This window comes from Dermacentor silvarum, chromosome 3 (genome assembly GCF_013339745.2).
Source record: "Dermacentor silvarum isolate Dsil-2018 chromosome 3, BIME_Dsil_1.4, whole genome shotgun sequence".
NCBI classification, from domain to species: domain Eukaryota; kingdom Metazoa; phylum Arthropoda; class Arachnida; order Ixodida; family Ixodidae; genus Dermacentor; species Dermacentor silvarum.
The window spans coordinates 844,027-866,878 of NC_051156.1; the positions used below are offsets into that span (position 1 = coordinate 844,027).

General features: G+C 46.0%; 1 long non-coding RNA gene across 1 annotated transcript; it reads left to right on the forward strand.

The window, feature by feature from the left end:
* Nucleotides 1-5,555: 5,555 nt before the first annotated feature.
* LOC125943709 (uncharacterized) lies at nt 5,556-11,221 on the forward strand. Its single transcript, XR_007465851.1, has 2 exons — nt 5,556-5,617; nt 10,494-11,221. It is a non-coding gene; the product is annotated as an uncharacterized LOC125943709 (long non-coding RNA).
* The last annotated feature ends 11,631 nt before the right edge of the window (nt 11,222-22,852 follow it).

Below are 22,852 nucleotides of genomic sequence, written 5' to 3' on the forward strand. Positions count from 1 at the left end.
GGAAGCATACGCCTGCATATGATCATGGTACTGAGCCTGCATAGTATATGGAAAGCGCGTATGGCAGTCCGGAATGGTGGCATAGATGCTCGCCTTGAGAGGCAGTACTTATAGCGAGTATCTTATATGTTAGAGATGCACTCAAAAGTCCAAGTGATCCCCCGGAGTAGATCAGTACGATGGATGATCGCTAACTCGAGGCGTTGTTAATGAGCGCTCCACCCAATGTCGGTGGTAGCTTTCTTTAAACATTTCATGTACAGTGTTATTTCTTTTTTCTCGCCAAGCTACCAATAAAAAATGAAATAAATAAAAAAGCCGCCGTGGCGTCGGTGAAGCGTGTTCGTCTCGCACCCTGAAGGTTCGATTCCCACCCACACGGAAATTTACAATTTTTTTTCGAAGCCAACAATTTACTTTGCTTACGGGAATCTCCGTGAGCAATTTGACATCAATTCGACAATTTTCTGACACGTTTTTATTTGTTTGTGCCGTCGGCCATTTTTGGCACAATTTTCGGTCGCATCGACTACGCCGACGTATTTTTGCGTAATAGGCATGTAATGCTTTCGCATTAGGATTGGCCTCTGCTTTTGTATTCCGTGTTTGTGTCGTGTTCCGGGGCTTCCGTGAGCGAAGAGGCAAATGCCAAATGCACAAAATGCAAAGACAAAACGCACACCCCAGCCTTGCGGCCAGCGATTATATACACATAGTAGGCGAGGGTGATGTGATCGCGATATGGGCTGCGGGACAGAAAGGGAAACGTTATCACGCAAGTGCACGTGTACAGATATTCTACTCACCCCCCCCCCCCCCCACACACACACACACACACGTATTTTTGGAAACACCAGCATAGCCACAACAGTTTATGGCACAGCGATCAGGTGGGCGGCGCTGTCTCTCTGGGTAACGCTGTTCGTTAGCAGAGTTTGAAGGCTTCACCGGTTCACGCTGAATGATCGCCGTGGTGTCGTTATCGGTTGAAGAGTCGGCAGCTGGGACCTGTACCGGAGATTCTTGATGCCTTCTCAGGAAGGGTAGATCGAACACCGTGATGTCGGTGTTGTCCTTGCGGATGTGGTTTTGGTGACGCACGCACTGGAAAACCCCACGTGGAGTCACTACACTTAAACGGTATGACACAGGTCCCGTGAACACATCAAGACGAAGTGAGCCATGCAACGTGAAATTCTACCGCATCCCTAAAGACAACAGGTGAGCACTGTGCAGTTTACTTCCCGGTTTTTATTTGTGATAGTAATTTGTGATAGCAGTCGTACATGGCTGTCCGGTGGTGAGGCAGCAACTAGCTGATTTGAAATCACCACAACGATGCAGTAAATCGTTATGTCAACAAGCAGCGAACATAAAGCTCCTTATAAATATAGTACCACGTGTGCGTATCACAAGGAACACGTGTGTAGGTCTGCACTTGTGTGGTTAACCTAACCACACACGAAAAGCGACAGCTTCGAGTCATTGCGGGGAAAAGCCGACAAACGTGCAACTGTAGGGTACCACATGGTACCCTACCGTTGCATGCGCGGAAGGCGAAAACCGCAAACTGACCGCTTAATGTCAGAAAAAAAATTGCTGCTGCTTCGGCCGTTATTAGCATGGCCGACCACGAGCGCGGGCCGCGCCGCCGATAGTTGAAGGCGAGAGAGGAACGACAAAGTTGAGAGAGGGTTGACAAGAAAAAAAAAAGGAAAAGCGATTTTGGGTTTTCACATCCATCTCATGGATGGCGCTGCAATTCGCGTGGACAAAAAACCAGCGGAGTTTCCGAGGGCTGGCAAGGCTGGGTGTGCATTTCTCCTTTGTATTCCTTGGCTGTCGTACTGCCACGTTAAGTTTTGCCTGTTTTGGGGCCAATGCCTGTTTTGGGGCCATATATCGTCTCAAGTGGCTTATGGTCTGCGAGCAACGTAAAATTGCGTGCGTAAACATAGTAATGAAACTTCTTGACACCAAACACCAGAGCTAACGTCTCATCCTCTTGTTGGCTATAACCTGTTCAGACTTTGTTAGTGTGCGTGAAGTATACCCTATTGGATGAACTTGCCGATGTGAAATGTGCGACAAAACCGCATTTATTCCATAGGCGGAAGCATCACACGACAGCTGCACTGGCCAACTGGGGCTGTAGTGAGTCAAAATAGGCTTGGACGTTAGCATTCTCTTTCCATGTACTAACGCACTTTGACAAGCGGAATTCCATTCCCAAGCTTCGGTCTTGCATAAAAGCTTGTTCAGGGGAAACAGTATAGATGACAGATTCCGAACAAACTTTCCATAGTAATTTATGAGCCCTAGCAGCGACTGCAATTGCTACTTATCTGTCGGAGTCGGTGCATTCGTGATTGCGACCAACTTTTCATCTGTCGGCCGAACACAGTCTTTCGTGATCACATGACCCTTGTATTGCAGTTCATTGCGAAAGAAATCGCACTTGGGAAGTTTTAGGCGCATTCCGCGTTCTGATAGCCGTTTCCCGCCCTACTTCAAGGTTAAACAAATGTTCTGCTTCCGTGTGGCCCGTGATCAGTATGTCATCGAGATAACACGTCACGCTGTTCAGTCCTTTCAGCGTGTTATCTATAATACGCTAAAATATTGCGGGAGCCGACGAAAAGCCAAGCGGTAGGCGGTTGACCAAAATAGACCTTTGTGCGAGTTCAGCGTGAGATATTGCTTGGACTCTTCATCCATTTCTACCTGCTGGTACGCTCTTCTTAGGTATACCTTCGAAAAGTGTTTTCCACCTGCAAGTGCGGCAAATAGATCGTGCGCTTTTGGAAGGGGATACCTTTCGATGCCGAGTATTGGGTTTAGCGTGACTTTGTAGTCACCGGATAGTCTGACTGAACCGTCGCGTTTGACCACTGGTACGATAGATGTAGCATATGGGCTCGTTGTAACGGGTGTAATTATCCCTAGCTCTTGTAGCTTGGTCAATTCGTGTTCGACAGCAGTTCTTAGTGCGAAAGGCACACTTCTAGCTCTGAAAAATTTAGGTCTCGCCTCATCCTTGAAGATGAAGTAGCCTTTTCACCTTTTACTGTGCCGAGTTCGTCCTTGAACAGGTCTTGACAGCGGCTTAGCAAGGACTCGAGCTCAGGTGATTTCTTGGAGCTACTTGTCTTCCCCAGCTACATGTGATGACGACCTTGGATTTGCGTCCAATCCAGCTGGAAGTGCTACCGCCAATTGCGCCTCAGTAGCGGCTGACCATCCTGGCGCAGCACGTACAATGCCAGGCGCTGGATCTGTGCGTTCCACTGGACAGCCACAAACGCTACTCCGCAGGGCTTCACAGGTTCACTCGTGTAGGTTCTTAGCATAAATTTGTCCTGCGAAATTGAGCACTTGGAAAGAGCGAACGGAACTGTGAAACAGACATAACTGATACGGCGGCTCCTGTATCGAGTTCGATGTTCACTGATAGGTCGGTAATGGTAACTTCGACAATGATCGGTATTACTCTTGCTTCTGCAGCGGCTTTCACGTTTTGCGAGTTGCTGCATGGCAGTGCCAGGGTACGAACATGTCGCTTATTTTGGACTGGCGATTCTTTAAACGGTCTGCTTCGACAAGCACGCTTGATGTGGCCCTTTCTGTTGCATTTGGCATTCATATACCGACAAGAGTTTGCTGCGTGTTTCAATGACCCGCAGCGTTAGCATGAGGCAGAAGTTTGTTCAGTGCTGTTAACTTTGTGTACGTCATATTCTGTCGGTGGCGTTGAGCGCGTAGCAGACGCACTTTGAATAGGCGCTTCGATAGCTATCGCACGATCGACTGCTGTTTAAAACTTAATCTGGCAGTCTTCTACAAATAAGTTGCATTGAATGTCAGCTTGAAGCAAACCACAAACAAATCTGTCCCTTCAGGCTTGATCGAGAAAAGTGCTAAACTTGCATGTTTGTGCGAGCCTCCGCAGCTCTGTGGCATACTGAGCAGTAGTCTCTTGCGGCAATTGCGAGCGGTGACGAAATTTCGATCTTTCTCCAATAATGGATAGTTTTGGGACAAAGTGGCTTTGCAGTAGCTCCAGAAGTTCCTCAAAAGACTTCTTAGTAAGAATCTCCGGAGATGTTAACGACTTCAATAATGCGCATGTCTTCGGTCGTACTATGCTTATCAACGTATCAGCCTGCTGCTCAACCGGAACCTTGTTAGCCCGTGGAAATGATTGGAGCCTTTCCTCGTATCTAGTCCAATCGGCCGAAGATTCATCGAATGGTTCTACTAGCCCTACCCAGTGAACCACAAATATCCATTGGATGTACCACAAGAGAGCAAATATCCAAGACATTTAACAACGTCCAGTTTACATCTATAGTATGTTCGACTAGTACGTGGCAGTCAAGGGACATCCAGAGGACGTCGAATGTCCTTATGATTTGGACATCTCTTGCACATTCAAAACTCTCGTGCATTGATCGTACATTGTGCGTTATGAGTCGATGCACGCACTATGTCGCAGAAATACAAGCAAATTGTCTCTAATGCCTTACAACGGGAAGCTAGGAGAGCAAAAGCATTTAATTAATTATTTTGCAATTTAGCACGACCTTTGCACGCACTGCTGGAGGTCTAGTAACGTTGCTGCCGGACACCGCGCGCGAAAGCCAATACTTTCGCCATTTTTGTAGCGTTAGCTACACTGGCCTAGCCAAGCCCGTTTCGCGCGGCACATCAAGAGCCGTGCTGCGCATGCGCAAGGATCAGTGATGTCACATGGCTTGCGAAGCGGAGCCACCGGAGCCGGCACCTCTCGCGCACTCCGCCGCCGCCGCGCGCGACTCACCGCCGCCGGTCTGCGCATTCCAGAGGAGTGACGTCGTAGCCGTGGTAGACGCACTGGCGCCGGCGCGCGCTCGCTGTGCAGTCGCCGTCTGACACTGCGCTGGAGCCGCTGCGCTTCTGACTGGCGTTTGCCAGTGTGGTATAGCCATGGAGAAGGAGAGCGCAAATGCTGCTCAACAGCGCAGAAGAACGGAGAAGCTTGACTCATCGGATCCCGAAGTAGTTGCCTGGCAATTAGCGGTAGAGAGGGCAGCGTGTTACTTCACTGATCACCGAGCCGTCTTTGTGGCAATAGAGAAGCAACGTGACGTTGAGCAAAAATAAATATACATGTGCCACATAATACGTATACCGCGTGTGTGTCATTGGAGCAGCAGTAAGCATGACAATCAAGCTAATCCTTGACAATCTAGACAACCAGGAAAGCTAAGAATAATCAGCTGAACCTTTGCTAACGCTACGTATATCCTGGCATAGCCGAGCTAAGCCACTGCAACTTTTTCGCTATGCTTTCGGTCTCGGTTACGTCATTTTCTGTCTCATACAAAGATGCTTTATTTTTCAGTTATATGTATTAGTACATTGTTGAAAATACGTAGCCTTTAACTTGCTGATGTGTTACGACAGTTTAGACAGAAAAAAAAGAAGCTTGAACTCGCAATACCTTTGACTTCGCATCGCCACTGATATCAATTCAGCAACAGGCGCCTCGATGCAAGTGCGCAGCAATGTTCCGTGCGCGAGCAGCGTGTGCTTTATTTGTGTCTTTTCGACTTTTGTGCGGTTGACCATGGCCCAAGTACGTATATACTAGGCAGAACTGTACAGTTGCGTGCTGAAATTTAGAGCTGTGCTTCTGACTGCTATTTGTGGTACGTTTGTTCGCCTTGCGGAGCGCTTACGGGAATGTTCTGGAGGCAATGTTTTGATGGTTAATTTCGCACATGTTTGTATCGCTTGGTTTCCAGCGTTCCTCTTCAATGGTCAGGGATATTTCTCATTTGCAATGCCTATCTCTAAGTCTCTGGCAGCATTATGTTATTGGCACTTTTGTGATCTGAGAAGCTGCCTGACCAAGTTGCCTATCAAGATGAACATTCCATCTCTGGATTCTGCTTGCGTGGAATTTATTTTACCATATATTTTTCAATGCAGCTAGAAAGTACTGGCTTTCTATCTTGAATCCGGTAGCCCCAGAAGCAGGTGCTGGCAAGCAGGCCATGCACTTTTGGTCATTAATTAGTATGTGATACTACCTCTTACGAATCAGTTTTATTCTTTTTAATTATAATTGTGGCACTGTGCCTACTAGTCAGTTTGTGCCTACTCGTTACTTGTGTTTTAATAAAGTTTAATTTTCAAGAATCTGTTCTTGATTAAGTGTTTTTTTTTTAGATCCGCGTTTAACCTGTTTGTATACAGCGAGAACATGTAATGAATAATTTCATACATGTGCGTGGCTGGGGGCCGATCATTTTTGTAATAAGCTTTATCAGTTGTATAAATAAAAAAGTAACATTGGTATGACATTGTGAGTTTCACTGGTGTGCTTACCTAGTGCTTACTGAACTCACTATTTTTCATTTATCCATTGCAGGATTTGTAATGATGCATAATGATCAAAATGTGGATTTATGATTTTCTTAGCACAGTTTTCGCATTTTGATGAGCGCTAGAACTATATATAAAAGTTGACAGTCACTTTAGCGAACACTGAAGAGGATGAAGGCAGAAGCCTGCGCACTCACGAAGCATTAATTAAATTATTTGTCATTTGCATGCGTTGTTACTTCTATTGTTTTCTCCTACCAAAGTTGTGGGCTCGAGTGCCTTAATTACCTGTGCCTTAATTAACTTCGTCATAATTAAACCAATGGTTGGGGGCTCTACTCCCACCAAAGGTCGAGGGTTTGAGTGCCTTAATTGTATCCTAATTAACTTTGTCTTAACACCAAAAGTCGTGGGTTCGACTTTCACCAAAGTTCGAGAGTTCGAGTGCCTAATTAACTCTGCTGTTATTAACTTGCCCTTAAGTAACTTCGCTCTAATGAACACCCAAGGTAGTGGGTTCGACTCTACCTTCACCATGTCAATTGGAATCCAACTTGGAGACAATTTGGAGATGTGGCCGGTTCACCCATATCTCCAAGTGGTTTCGACTCCAAACAAAGGCCGTGGGTTAGAGTGCCTCAATTAACTCTATCTTAATGAACTGTGCCTTAATTCGCTTCGACCTAATTAACACCAAAGGTTGAAGGTTCAATCCCCAATTTTAGTGCCATTGAATTTGGTGCTGCGACGCTGGACATCGGATTTTTCGACCATTGAGCCATCTAAGGATTTTACCTTAATAAGTGTTGCAATTTATATTTCCTCATTCACACGTTTACACGTTAACAAAACATTTCAAGCAAAGTCACCAGCTACATGCCGACAATGGGGGTAACTGTGCCATTAGTGTGAAGGAAGGAAGGAAGGAAAATAAGAGGCGAAAGGCAGAGAGGTTAACCAGGTTAAGTGTCCGGTTGGCTACTCTGCACGGGGGGATGGGGTAAGGGCAGAAAAGATGAGAAAACCAGAGAAGATTAAAAAGAAGAAAAAGAAAACAAAAAAGAACAAAAAAAACAACACAACTGTCCGCACAATTCTATAGTTTTTCATGTAGTCCTGTTTCTTTCAAAAAGCGTACTAGCGCTTTTAAAGCAGTTCGTTCCGACGTCGGCTGGGACCATGGACCAAGAATTCTGGCTTCCGTAAGGGGACGGCTGTGTATCTTGTCGAGCGTGGTTCTGAGGACTTTCCTTTGTGCACTAAAACGACGACAATCTCTAAGAAGATGTGCTATCGTCTCTTTGCACCCGCAAGTTTCACAATCTGGACTTGTGGCCATTCCCATCAGGTAGGAGTACGCGTTGGTGAATGCTACGCCAAGTCTTAGGCGACAAATGAGAGTTACCTCCCGTCGTGGTAAGCCATGTGGAAGGCGGAACTTCAGATCAGGATCCAGGGAACAGAGGCGCTGGTTTTTAAAGTCCGTTGAATTCCAGTGGGCTAACGTAAGCTCGCGAGCAAGCGCACGGAGCTTTCTTGCTGCGTCTGTTCTGGACATAGGGATAGCGACGCAATCGGTACTGGTATGTGAAGATCGAGCGGCTGCGTCCGCTTGCTCGTTTCCAAAGATACCACAGTGACTTGGCAGCCACTGAAAGAAAATGTCATGTCCTTTGTCAACTGCCTGATGGTAAATTTCGCGTGTGTCCGCGACAAGGCGTTCGTGGGGTCCACGGCGTAGTGCAGAGAGCAAACTCTGGAGGGCGGCCTTGGAATCGCAGAAGATAGACCATTTCTGGGGCGGTTCCTGTTCCAATAAATTTCATTGCTGCACACAGAGCTGTAAGTTCGACAGCCGTCGTCGATGTGAAGTGCGATGTCCGGAATTTTATTACTGTAGATTTTGCTGGACAAATACTGCAGCTGCTGAACTGGAGTGTATGACTGGCCCATCGGTGCAAACATGTAAGCGGTCACTGTGGACCTCATGTAGTAGCAATAATGCTGCCTGCTTCAATGCTGCTGACGGCATTTGTGCCTTCTTATTCACGCCTGGAATGGTGAGGCATATTCGAGGTGAATGCAGAGACCACAGTGGTAACGAAGGCCATGCTGCAGGGACGTAATTCGATGGTAGCGATGCTCCGTGTATAGTCAGGAGACGGCTAAAACTCGTATGCGGCCAAGTTGTTGGCAGGCAAGCAAGATGGTGAAAGGGCGTCCTTGCGACATGTCGAATGTGCACTCTTAGAGCGTCGACTGCAAAGTATGTTGATACAGGGTGGTCACATGCTATGGCGATTGTGGCCGCTGTGGATGCACACTTAGGGAGGCCGAGGCACGTCCGTAGAACTTGGGCTTGCATACTCTGGAGTGTTCGAAGGTTCGTTTTACTGGTGCTTCCCAGCACGGGCAGGCTGTATCTTAGGAAGCCCATAAATAATGCATGGTACAGCTGTAGCATCGATTGCACAGACGCACCCCAAGACTTTCCGCCGACAAATTTGAATACATGTGCTATTGCAGTCAACCTCTTTTTCATATATGAAATATGTGGCGTCCAAGACAAATCACGATCGATGATGACTCCAAGGAAACGGTGTTTTGTTCGTAAGCAATTCCTTGTCCATTTATGCGTATAACATATGGAGTCATTGATTTGCGCGTAAATGCGACTAATCGGCACTTTTCGGAGGATAATTCTAGGCCTTTCATACGCAGATAGGACGACGTTTGTGTGACCGCCTTCTGCAGTCTCGCTCGTATCTGCGGACGAGTTACGCCGTCTGCCCAGATGCAGATATCATCTGCATAGATGGATATATGAACCGTCCTTGGCAATGATCCAACAAGGCCTAGCAGTGCTACGTTGAAGAGCGTGGGGCTTAACACTCCGCCTTGTGGCACACCTTTGCTGGTGACATGGTGGGATGTCATTCCATCTTCTGTAAGTACGAAGAAGGATCTATGCTCCAAATAGCTGTGAATCCAGCGCAGTGCACGGCCACCAATGCCCACATCGATCAAGCATCGAGGATTGCTTGGTGCGCTACATTATCATATGCGCCTTTCACATCAAGAAACATCGCCACAGTTAAACGTTTCATGCTCTTTTGGTGTTGGATAGATGTTACCAAATCAAGCACGTTATCGACTGATGACCGACCGCGCCGGAAGCCCGCCATTGCATTGGGATATACCTCATTGTGTTCCAAATACCATTCAAGACGCGTCAACACCATCCTTTCCATTAGTTTCCCAACGCAACTGGCAAGAGCGATGGGACGGTACGATGCCAAGTCTAATGGAGATTTAGAGCTCTTAAGTAAAGGTATTAGGCGGCTGACTTTCCACTCACAAGGAATCAATCCTTCGCGCCAGGATTCGTTGTATCTCTCCAAGAGTACACTGCGGGCTTTGTGGCCAAGGTTTCCAAGTGCCTTCCCAGTGAACCACAAATATCCATTGGATGTACCACAAAAGACCAAATATCCAAGACATTTAACGACGTCCAGTTTACATCTATCGTACGTTCGACTGGTACGTGGCAGTCAAAGGTCATCCAGAGGACGTCGAATGTCCTTATGATTTGGACATCTCTTGCACATTCAAAGCTCTCGTGCATTGATCGTACATAGTGCGTTATGAGTAGATGCACGCACTATGCCGCAGAAATACAAGCAAATTGTCTCTAATGCATAACAATGGGAAGCTAGGAGAGCAAAAGCATTTAATTAATTATTTTGAAATTTAGCACGACCTTTGCTCGCACTGTTGGAGGTCTAGTAACGTTGCTGCCGGACACCGCGCGCAATAGCCAATACTTTCGCCATTTTTTCGCTATGCTTTCGGTCTCGGTTACGTCATTTTCTTTCTCATACAAAGATGCTTTATTTTTCAGTTATATCTATTAGTACACTGTTGAAAATACGTAACCTTTAACTTGCTGATGTAATACGACAATTTATAAAGAAAAAACTCGCAATAGCTCTGACTTCGCATCGCCACTGATATCAATTCAGCAACACGCGCCTCGATGCAAGTGCGCAGCAATGTTCCGGGCGTGAGCAGCGTGTGCTTTATTTGTGTCTTTTCGACTTTTGTGCGGTTGACCATGGCCCAAGTACGTGTATACTAGGCAGAACTGTACAGTTGCGTGCTGAAATTTCGAGCTGTGCTTCTGACTGCTATTTGTGGTACGTTTGTTCGCCTTGCGGAGCGCTTACGGGAATACTCGGGAGGCAATGTTTTGATGGTTAATTTTCACACATGTTTGTATCGCTTGGTTTCCTGCGTTCCTCTTCAAGTGTCAGGGATATTTCTCAATTGCAATGCCTATCTCTAAGTCTCTGGCAGCATTATGTTATTGGCACTTTTGTGATCTGAGAAGCTGCCTGACCAAGTTGCCTATCAAGATGAACATTCCATATCTGGATTCTGCTTGCGTGGAATTTATTTCACCATATATTTTTCAATGCAGCTAGAAATTACTGGCTTCTATCTTGAATCCGGTGGCCCCAGAAGCAAGTGCTGGCAAGCAGGCCATGCGCTTTGGTCATTAATTAGTATGTTATACTACCTCTTACTAATCAGTTTTATTCTTTTTAATTATAATTGTGGCACTGTGCCTACTAGTCATTTTGTGCCTACTCGTTACTTGTGTTTTAATGAAGTTTAATTTTCAAGAATCTGTTTTTGATTACGTTTTTTTTTTTTTCGATCCGCGTTTAACCTGTTTGTATACAGCGAGAACATGTAATGAATAATTTCATACATGTGCGTGGCTGGGGGCCGATCATTTTTGTAATGAAGCTTTATCAGTTGTATAAATAAAAAAGTAACATTGGTATGACATTGCGAGTTTCACTGGTGTGCTTTACCTAGTGCTTACTGAACTCACTATTTTTCATTTATCCATTGCAGGATTTGTAATGATGCATAATGATCAAAATGCGGATTTACGGTTTTGTTAGCACAGTTTTCGCATTTTGATGAGTGCTATGACTATATATAAAAGTTGACAGTCACTTTAGCGAACACTGAAGAGGATGAAGGCAGAAGCCTGCGCACTCACGAAGCATTAATTAAATTATTTGTCATTCGCATGCGTTGTTACTTCCATTTTATTCTCCTACCAAAGTTGTGGGCTCGAGTGCCTTAATTAAGTTCATCATAATTAACACCAATGGTTGCGGGCTCTACTCCCACCAAAGGTCGAGGGTTTGAGTGCCTTAATTGTATCTTTGTCTTAATTAACACCAAAAGTCGTGGGTTCGACTTCCACCAACGTTCGAGAGTTCGAGTGCCTTAATTAACTTGCCTTAAATAACTTCGCTCTAATGAACACCCAAGGTAGTGGCTTCAACTCTACCTTCACCATGTCAATTGGAATCCAACTTGTAGATAATTTGGAGATGTGGCCGGTTCGCCCATATCTCCAAGTGGTTTCGACTCCCAACAAAGGCCGTGGGTTAGAGTGCCTCAATTAACTCTATCTTAATGAACTGTGCCTTAATTCGCTTCGACCTAATTAACACCAAAGGTCGAAGGTTCAATCCCCAATTTTGGTGCCATTGAATTTTGGTGCTGCGACGCTGGACATCGGATTTTTCGACCATTGAGCCATCTAAGGATTTCACCTTAAGTGTTGCAGTTTATATTTTCACATTCACACGTTTACACGTTAACAAAACATTTCAAGCAAAGTCACCAGCTACATGCCGACAATGTGGGTAACTGTGCCATTAGTGTGCCTCGGCAGATGTACCATCGCAGACAAATTAAATGCGAACAGCGGAGCGTGTGGCCGAAGCATAACTAAAGGTATACGGTGTATGTCGTCGGCCAGTCGTTGTGCACGTGCGTGGGGATGTAGTGCAGCGCTTCTCGCCCTATTGCGATAAACGTCGTATTTTGTCCGAAAGTTGTTTTCTCATCTCTCCTCGGGCAGTGCCATACCCACCTGGCAGTACACTGTTATGGTGACTAGCACCATCGCTACATCTGTAGCGTGATATAGCTGGCATGCACCCAGCTTGCTAACGTGGATTGCTTTGCTTTTGTTACCACCATCAAAGCTGCCAGTGTCTAATCGTAATTTGAATAGCACGAAAAATGTATTGCATTGGATGCGCAACACTAGTGCTAGCCACCTTAAAAGTAATCACAGATAGGAATGGCACTGCAATGGCGGGGTGAGAATACAAGCTTCCAACAAAATACAGGTGACGTAATACGCACTAGGACAAGCAGCCCCCGCACTCTGCATCGAAACCACATGCATGTGTACAATCATCGCTGGCCGACGCCACACATTGTGCTTTAGTTAGGTTTTGGCCACACACTCTGCTGTTCGTATTTCATTTGTATTCAATAGTACATCTACTGTGGCACTCGCAGGTATACAGCTCATTATAGCGTCCAGCAGGAAAGATCCACTAGATGTTCTATGGACGTCCTGCGTCCCAAAAAAGAACATCTATTAGAGGTTACTTATGTCCAGCTGCGACATCCTTTCAACGTTAGAGCAACGTGATCTGGATGGGACTTAGATTATCCATGGTACGTATTTGTAACGTTGTTTGGAGAAATATAGATATCTATAGGACGTGTGCAATGTCTCAAACATGATGTTCTATGGACATCTATGGTACATTAATGGTTCACTGGGTTGTATGTGACACCGTCGGGCCCAGGCGATGATGACTTCCTACAAGTCGCCAGCGCAGCTTCGAGCTCCTCCATAGAGAACAAGAGATCCATGCGAGAGTCCTTGGATGCCGCAACGTCACGTGCTAATGGTACAGGTCGTGATGGCAAGCCAGCGATTCTTGCGCAGAAATCCTCAGCAACGTCGATCTCACGTCGTCCTTGATGCAGGGCAAGAGACTTAAAAGGGTGGCGCTGTTGTGGAGACGATTGTAGGCCACGCAGAGTTCTCCATATGTGGGACAGAGGCTTTCGAGGATCCAAGGACTCGCAAAAGGATTTCCACTTCTGAGATTGTAGCGTATCGATGCGGCGCTGGATTTTCTTTTGGATCCGCCTCGCCTCCCTCAGATCATGAATACATTTCGTGCGCCTGTATCTTCTTTCCGCGCGTCGGCGAATCGCTCGAAGCCTTTCCAATTCACCTTCATATTCATTATACTTTGGAGAAGGCCTAAAAGTGAACATAGCCTCTTGCAGTGCATTTCTAATCTGATTCTCCAGAGATGATGGGTGGCCTTCTTGACATTCGTCTTCCATAAGCGATCTGAACTTCGTCCAGTCTGTTCTAACACAGGGCAGTAGATAGAGACTTGGCCACTCCCTTGATCTTCAAATAGGTAGGAACGTGATCACTTCCATGGGTTTCTATGTCTGTGAACCACTTTATACTGCTTCGAAGACACTGAGAGACGAAAGTCAAGTCCAGACAGCTGCTGTAGGTTAGTCCCCGTAAATATGTCGGGCTGCCGTCATTGAGACAGCAAAGCTCTTGGTCCGAGGCAAATGCGACTAGTTTTCTTCCTTTGGAGTCCATCTTCACACTCCCCCAGAGCGGGTGGTGTGCGTTAAAATCTCCACTAAGGATCCAAGGGCCAGGTGTCGCGGATAACAAAGCACCCAGTCGTTGCGTGTCAAAACGACTGGTTGGAGAAATATATGCAGCGACGAGAGTAAATGTAAGTTTCTTTGTTTTTACAGTTAAGCACACGTATTGGTCGTCGTCGTGAGGCACAACTGAATGTAGCACGTAAGTGAGTTCACACCGAACATAAACGACGACCTTGCTGAGGACATTACACGACGCTGATGAGAAAGATTCATAGCCCGATAGCCGGATTGTAGTTTGAAGGTTTGGTTCGCAGACGACGATGATGGGAAACTTGTTCGCAAAAATGAAAGGTCGAAAATCCGAAATTCTTGATCTGAGGCCTCGAGCATTCCACTGAAAAAGGGATGCTTCCTTGACATCTTTACGGAACGACAGCGGTGAATGAGCCATAATGCTATTCAAGACTTGCAAGTACTGGATTCATCGCGTCCAGTACCTGCAGTGCGCTGCGAGCATTCGGGGTGTTTAGGTTCGTCAGTAACGTACGCATGACATTCATGAGTGACTTCAGCATGGCGATCACTTGCAAGTCCTGGCCTTCTGCGCGGACTGCTGCAGGGCCTGCTGTCGGGCCATTCGTAGTTGTTGGACGACTCGTGTCTCGTGGTTCTGCGAGTTGGCATGGCTTCGGTAAAGGTGGCCATGCTTCCTTTGAGTTATCGATGGCGGGCGTTCTTCTCTCATCTGCGTTGGTAACGCACGAGGTCAGCGGTGACGAACAGCCTTCTCCGGAGTGTGCACTTCCTTAGAACTATCACAGTGCTTTCTTGACTTGCGGTGCCGGGAACGTCGGCGTCGGCGTCGCACTTTAGTTGCGGCTTCTTTATGCGTCGAATGGTCTCTGACCATCTGCCTCAAGATCTTCTGTTCATTTTTCTGGAATGGGCAATCTTTCGAAGTCGCATCGTGCGCACCCTTGCAGTTGGAGCACTTGAAGTCCGTCGTGCGACAAGTGTCGGAGCTATGTGACTCGGAACAACGTGAGCATATGCCTGGGTTCTTGCAGACAGCACTCACGTGTCCAATTCTCTGACAATTGCGACACTGTAGGGGCTTGGGCACGAAAGGTCGTACAATATGACGAAAATGGCCGACCTTTACATACGTTGGTAGGCTATCCCCTTTGAAGATGAGCTTCACGCAAGTTGATTTGCCAATACGATGAGCTTGTATTATGGGAATGCTTTCTGTCGTTGTTTTGATCAAAATAGGCAAATCACTGTCACAGATTGAGACGTCGATGTTGTAAACCACTCCTGCAGTGGTTTCCAAGGTCTGAGGAGTGTGGCAGCGCACTTTGATGTTATCTAGCTGCGTAATCTTCATCAACGGATCCAAGGCGCTTCGGTTAGTAACATCGATAGCGAGGACGTTCTTGCGATTATTGATTCTGACGTCTTTTATCTCGCCTGGAGCGAGAGACTCCAGATAAATAGAGATGGCCTGTCTATTGAGTCGGTTGAGATTGTCCGTAGCCGCCTCGGGAACGAAGATAATTGTATGCTCCGGAGCTCTCGGCGTAGGAATCACAGTCGACTTACTGATGCGGAGCATCCGCTGACATTTCGTCTTTTAGCTTTCCGGCGTGTGTAGACCTCGAAGCCTTCATCGTCCGAAGTGGTGTCGCTCGATGGAGAGTACAGCTCGGTGTCATCGCTGTCAGCTTCGCTCCGAAGGCAGTTCCTCTTCCTTGGAGTAGCTCCCGCAGACGCTGGCAGGTCTGGACGGTGCTCGAACGATTCCGTTTCCATCGCCGAAAAAGGGAGCGGCGTCTCCCAGCAGAAACCGGTGAGAATGTATAATATTCCAGAGACCAAAACAGTGATGTGCAGAACAACCACTTCGTCCGGCCATTAGTGTGCCTCAGCAGATGTACCATCGAGGACAAATTAAATGCGAACAGCGGAGTGTGTGGCCGAAGCATAACTAAAGGTATATGGTGCATGTCGTCGGCCAGTCGTGCACGTGCGTGGGGATGTAGTTCTCGAGGAAGAGTGCAGTGCTGCTCGCCCTATTGCGATAAACGTCACCCGTATTTTGTCCGAAAGTTGTTTTCTCATCTCTCCTCGGCAGGACCATACCCACCTGGCAGTACAGTGTTATGGTGACTAGCATCATCGCTACATCTGTAGCGTGATATAGCTGGCATGCACCCAGCTTGCTAACAAGCATTGCTTTGCTTTTGTTACCACCATCAAAGCTGCCAGTGTCTAATCGTAATTTGAATAGCACGAAAAATGCATTGCATTGGACGCGCAACAACAGTGCTAGCCACCTCATAAGTAATCACAGATAGGAATGGCACTGCAATGGCGGGTTGAGAATACAAGCTTCCAACAAAATACAGGCGACCTAATACGCACTAGGACAAGCAGCCCCGCACTCCGCATCGAAACCACATGCATGTGTACAATCATCGCTGGCCGACGCCACATACTGTGCTTTTCCTTACGTTTTGGCCACACACTCTGCTATTCGCATTTCATTTGTATTCAATAGTACATCTACTGTGGCACTCGCAGGTATACAGATAGCGTCAGCAGGAAATATCCACTAGATGTTCTATGGACCTCCTGCGTCCCCAAAAAGAACATCTATTAGAGGTTACTTATGTCCAGCTGCGACATCCTTTCAATGTTAGAGCAACGTGATCTGGATGGGACTTAGATTATCCATGGTACGTATTTGTAACGTTGTTTGGAGAAATATAGATATCTATAGGATGTGTGCAATGTCTCAAACATGATGTTCTATGGACATCTATGGTACATTAATGGTTCACTGGGTAATTGCGACGACATGGCTGCGTTGACTTGCCTTCTCGTGGCTGTCTACCAGGATCCCATCTTCGTCGCCAAGACTATGTCGTGTTCCGGGGCTTCCGTGAACGAAGAGGCAGACTGTACTTGAACATGCTTTATTTCATGGCGGCAACTTAACGTGGCAGAATGACAGCCAAGGAATACAGGGGACAAAATGCACACCCCAGCCTTGCGGCCTGCGATTGTATTGACATAGTGGGGCGACGGTGATGTGATCGCGATATGGGCCGCGTGACAGAAAGGGAAACGATTTCACGAGAGTACGCGTGTACAGATATGCGACAGTTTGTCCCCAGGTGCTACTCATGTGCCACTCATTAACGAATCGTTCGCCGAAATGAGCTGTTCAAGGTTGTCAGGAAACATTATTAGTGAACTGTTACTTTGCCACCCATTGCACCTATCGTTTTAAAAATCTCTCTGGGGATGCCGTCGGGCCCAGGTGACTTTTGATGTTTAAATTAAGAAGTGAATATATATATATATATATATATATGTATATACGCTCAACGCTATATATACGCTATATATCTGCTATATATATATACAGGGCTTGCGTCAGATATATAGCTTGCGTCAGCTCGCTTTTTCACGTTTTAACGATTTCTTCAAAAGTGTTTTCAGGGTGTCTCCAACGCTTTTGGCTGTCTTTGCCTGCTATTCTAGATTTTGTGATAAGCAGTAGCGGTGCCATGAATCTGTTGCTTAAACTTGATGCTACAATGTGCCCCGAGCCAGACAATATCCAGAACAGTCTTTTGAGGTGATACGCAGAGTTGTGTGCAAATTATGTCTGTGCTATTCATTAGATCTGTAAATGATAGTGTCTGAAGTGTTATTGGCGGCCAGCCAAAAGTAATTTTTTACATAAATCCGGCGAAATAACACTGATACAGAACTATCGTACATATGCTGGCCTCGTGGATTGCACTTAACGGGATAAAAGCATCCGCAAACCAGGTAGATAATGGGTCGAGCGCAGTTGAACATTTAAAACAAACTTTAATTACACAAAGAAGGTTAGAAAAGCAAGTTGCAAACACACAAAAGTTCAGTTTTTCAGCATGTAAAAACCAGAACGGTCTATAGCGCTGGTGGGGCGAGTCTTGGCCGTGCACTATTTTTGGAACCGCGGTTTCCATCCCCATTGTCGACCCCAGGTCCGGGAAACGTCATCCGACACCCCAGAGCGCCTTCACTGCGTCACTTCCAGGAACCGAACGCGGGGAGCGGTTCCTTTCTCTCGAGCAAGCTCGCAGTCCGAGGAAGCGGGGGGGGGGGGGGGGATAAGTGAAACAGAAACAAATATAAGAAGATCAAGGAAGGCTCGCTTGCCTTATGAAAGAAAAGCCTGGCCGCGCGTTCACGATGCGCACAGAACGCTCCAATATCCATGACTTCAACTGCGTGCAAAATCCTGCAGTATGCCAGCCATAAACATATACATTTGAAATTAGATATAACGAAGTGATGGCCACGCTCAAATTATTTCGTTAAATCGTGAAGTTCGTAAAATGTAGAAATGGATTTTTCGGTCTTGAAAATCTAAAGTGCTAACGTAGCGATATCCAATAGCTACCGCGGCATTGTATTTGCCGCTAACCCACGCCTGCGCGTTGGAGAAGTCCGCGAGGGCGGCCGATGTGCGATGCAGGCCAGGTCACGGAGGAAGATTATTGCTCCGGTCGGCCAGGTAGACGGTCACGTGAAGCTATGACAGGCTGCCGATATGCAAAGACGCGGGCGCAATGACCGTGACTATGGCGGCGAGATGATTTAACGCGATAGCGTTAGAGTGCACGCTCGAAGGAAAACCCGTCGGTGTCAAAATTAAAAAGAAATCACTGTTTTTAAAGCGAAGCTTTCTATGTCTCGCTGATTTGGCCCTGAGTGCCGAAAACGCACTGCAGGAAAGCCAACGTACACACTGGAAACACAATGGAAACGTCATTCATTGTGTTTCCACACAGTGGGCGTTCTACCCATGAAACATGAAACAATGTTGTGTTTCACTTATCCCCCCCCCCCCCTCTTCCTCGGACTGCGAGCTTGCGCGAGAGAAAGGAACCGCTCCCCGCGTTCGGTTCCTGGAAATGACGCAGTGACGGCGCTCTGAGGTGTCGTCAAACCATGAAACATGGTTGTGTTGGAAACCTAATAAGGCAACCTAATGGGCACGTATGACCCCTGAAAGAACAATCTGCGCATCTGCGCACACAATCGTAAAAACCTACAGTTACCCGCCGTGGTTGCTCAGTGGCTATGGTGTTGGGCTGCTGAGCACGAGGTCGCGGGATCAAGTTCCGGCCACGGCGGCAGCATTTCGATAGAGGTGTGCGCCGTGTCGGTTTCGACCGGCGGCGGCGTGTTGGTCGTTTCTGGTCGGCGGCGGCGTCGTCGGCGCGCCGCCGGGCATGGAGGAAGGAAAAAAACTAGGAGGGAGCGTCACGTGACAATCTTGAAGCCTAGTCATAAAAAATTTAGAGGAATGGGATGATGGGAAATAGGCCCTCACGTGATATGCAAGCTGTAGATTTTACTCGGCTCGCTTCGGTGGCTTCGATTTCGTCTGCTGCGGGGGTTTCGGAATATGCGCACATACTCGGTGTGGCAGACGCGCGCCGAGGTTAGTGAAGGAATTCGAGTGTGTGAAGCAGTTGAGTCTCGCCGCTTAATTAGCAGACAGGCGCCAAGGCTGTTGCGAACGAAGGCGTTGGTTAACCGGCATTACGCCGAACAACCCGGGAGGACAACCTCAAGGACGACTGGTTGCGTTTCGGTGTGGTTTCAGGGAAACGAGGGAACCTTTCGCCCTGCAAACGTGTGAAGGCAACCAAGCCACCCTTCCGACTACGATTCGTTGCGTTTGACGACGTCTTCTGGGAAAAAATGATGCCTTTCGCCCCCGCAAATGTGCACGCGGTTAACTCGCGTACATGGTCCGAAGTGACTGTCCCTACGGGAAAAAAATGCGTCCCGTCTTGTGCCCAAGGATGGACTGTGCTATGAGCAACACTGTCGACTGCGCTACGGGCCGTGCCGGCCCGTAGCGCAGTCGACAGTGTTGCTCGAGATCTGCTCAGTCTTCGGCCTCTTAGCAGACCGGCGAGAACTCCCGTCAGCAGTAGGCGCACCTCCGTGATGACGTGTTTTGCGCCAGGATGCCCTAATCGAACAGAAAATCGGCGCGATGGCCTGTCCTTCCATAGGTAAGCACAATGAACATTTCTTTTATTTATGAAAATGGAACTGCAATATTCGCGATCGTTAGTGACTACGTGCTCGTGTGAATTATAACTGACGAAATAGTGCTATTCAAGAGCATTTTTTCCAACTTTGTAATTATTCCCACTAAGTGTTAAACATTTATTTCTCTTTAAAGTACTTTTATCAGCTAGCGTACACTCCTAAAAAGGTACGATGTGAAACTATTTATTGTAGAAGAATTACATTTCCTGCTATAAAAATTATTATTGACTGAATTTTGTATGTATTTCCTGTGGCTCAAAACAATCAAAATTGCAATAAAACTAATTAATTGGAGAAACCATGAAAGATTAGTCTTCACATAACATACCAAGTGTTGCAATAGTCTCCAAGAACAATAATTTTGTAGAGAATATTCTACTCGTAGTAACTCTGCTTGTGAGTGCAAAGTTCAAACATCATGTTGCAAAGTTCAATCACTCCCCATGTTGAGGCTAAATATCATTTTTTTTCAGAAGATATGATGTTGGTTGACATATTTTGAACAACAGGTAAATGACAGTTGAGATGAAATAACAGTTTTACTTTAAATTACAGGAGTGAACATCTTTTTCATTCATTATTAGTAGTACCCTGAAGGCCTGGAGGCATTACAGAGGGGGCATTACATTACATTATGTATGTGTTACAGCTATATCTTTGATAATTTGTGTGAAACATGCACTGCAAAGTTACTACAGCTCCATTTCCCCTGAGATTCAATTAGCTGTATGCGTATTTTACAAGCACACTTAGATCAAAGATAGTTTTCTACACAAGGGGATGCGGTGTGTAGGGAAAGCACAGATCATGCAAGGTCGTTTGCATGACTCTGCAAAGGTTGTGTAAATGCATTCCACAGCAAATGTTATTGTGGGACCTCAAAAATATCTGGTGGGTTATTCTTTAACTGCAGACGCTTGCAAAGGACGATGCCACAGCAATGAGTCAACCTTAAAGTGAAGCAGCTACATCCACGGGAACATAACAGCATCAAGTTGAGCCAGTAATTACTTGTTAAGCGCAAAAAACAACGGACACGTGAAAGACGACAGGACAAGGCGCCTTGTCCTGTCGTCTTTCACGTGTCCGTTGTTTTTTGCGCTAAACAAGTAATTATGGATTCGCACCAACTAGCCCGCCAACGCATTGTATTGAGCCAGTAAGTTGATGCACAGTTGTATGCAGCCATAATGCATGTTTCCAGTTTGATCATACCTTTTTCACGACTGTGGTAGATGTCCCCCACCATTCCTGAAGTGAAATATGCTTTTCTTATATTCAGGCAGGTCTCTCTCAAGCCACAATGGACATCTCTGAAGGCTTGTCTGATTGATGTGCTAGCAGAGGGTACTGCTACATCTGCTAGCGCGTCCTTGACTGAATCAGATATCGCTGATGAGATTTCCGAAATCCAACATGTCCTGGCATGTTTGATTGTCGTAATGATCACAGAGCTTGCTTAAGACATTTTCTCACATGTTGGTTCATTTCATTTTCTCACATCTTGGTTCATTCATGTTCTTATCTGCTTTGCAAAAATCTGGTGTTTCCCTTTAATATATATTTTGGATTTCACCTTTAAAGTAATTATTTAAGTTTCAAAAATGCATATGAGACTGTCATACAGATTTTTGTAAGATGTTTTCAACAGATTTAAAAGATCTATTAGTAATGCTCAGAATGAAGAGAAAGATAGAACTGTTCAGCCTATCATTGGCTACATTACAGCCCTTTTTTGACACAGGTGACAAGCATACTGCGTTCAAATTTCATTGTTAACACTGGCAAAAGCAAGTGCTAATGAATGAAAGCCATATATGCTACATCATAATCTCATTTTAGTCAATCTAGGATAAGTACAAGATAAGGAAAATAAAACAAACTGCAGCAAAGCAGTGTTATGTAAGATGAAAAACCACTTTTTTCAGTAAAGTTGGAGTAAGGAAAACACACTCCTTCTCTGAATTATACTTCAGCCATGTCCTCTCATTACACACATAATTAACACCCTTGCTAGGCTCCAACATTTACAACAGTAATAAAATTTATAACATGCCAACTGTGCTGCTAAGCTTCATCAACAGCATTTTTTGGGACAGTTGATAAAAAATACAGTATATAGCCACAGCCACTGATCTCCCTAACAATGTCCTGCTTGCTGGTCATTAATGTGCTTAAATTTTAAATGAAGCCAATGGTGTCGCTATTAGTCCCGAGTTTTAGCTTCAACTGTGCATCTGGTGTTTCGTTTGCACGGTCAGCAATTTCAAGTTATGTTGCAGTAAGCAGTCCCTCCTCATTGCACTTGGTGTATTTTGTCCAGTCTATAAGTCCAAGGCCCTCCAGGACGCTCAAGGATGAAGCTTCTGCAGCACTGCCTACACACAACCCAGCGACACCTCGAACAGCAAGGCATACTATGGTGAGGATAATACTCGACCACTACAATTTTACATACTTGTTTCCTTATGTTTTGATCATGCACTTTTAACGCAGGGCCTTTAAATAAAGTTATTTGACTGACTGTTTCCTTAGGTAGCTACAAGTGAAGTGGCATATATTTTCGCGGCAACTGTTTAATAGCTCAAGCATAATAAATGTCACTCAGTGAACTGCACTTGGACACTAACATTTATGATCATGGCAACCATCTAATTAAATACTGAAACATTCATATTCGTCCGCAGCGGTATGAGTTTCCTCAGGGTTTGCATTAAACACCAATTATCGGCCAATAATCCTTTTTCAATTTTTCTTTTCCATTCAAATGACACAATAACTAGAAGACCAACAGGTTCTTCACAATTTTCTA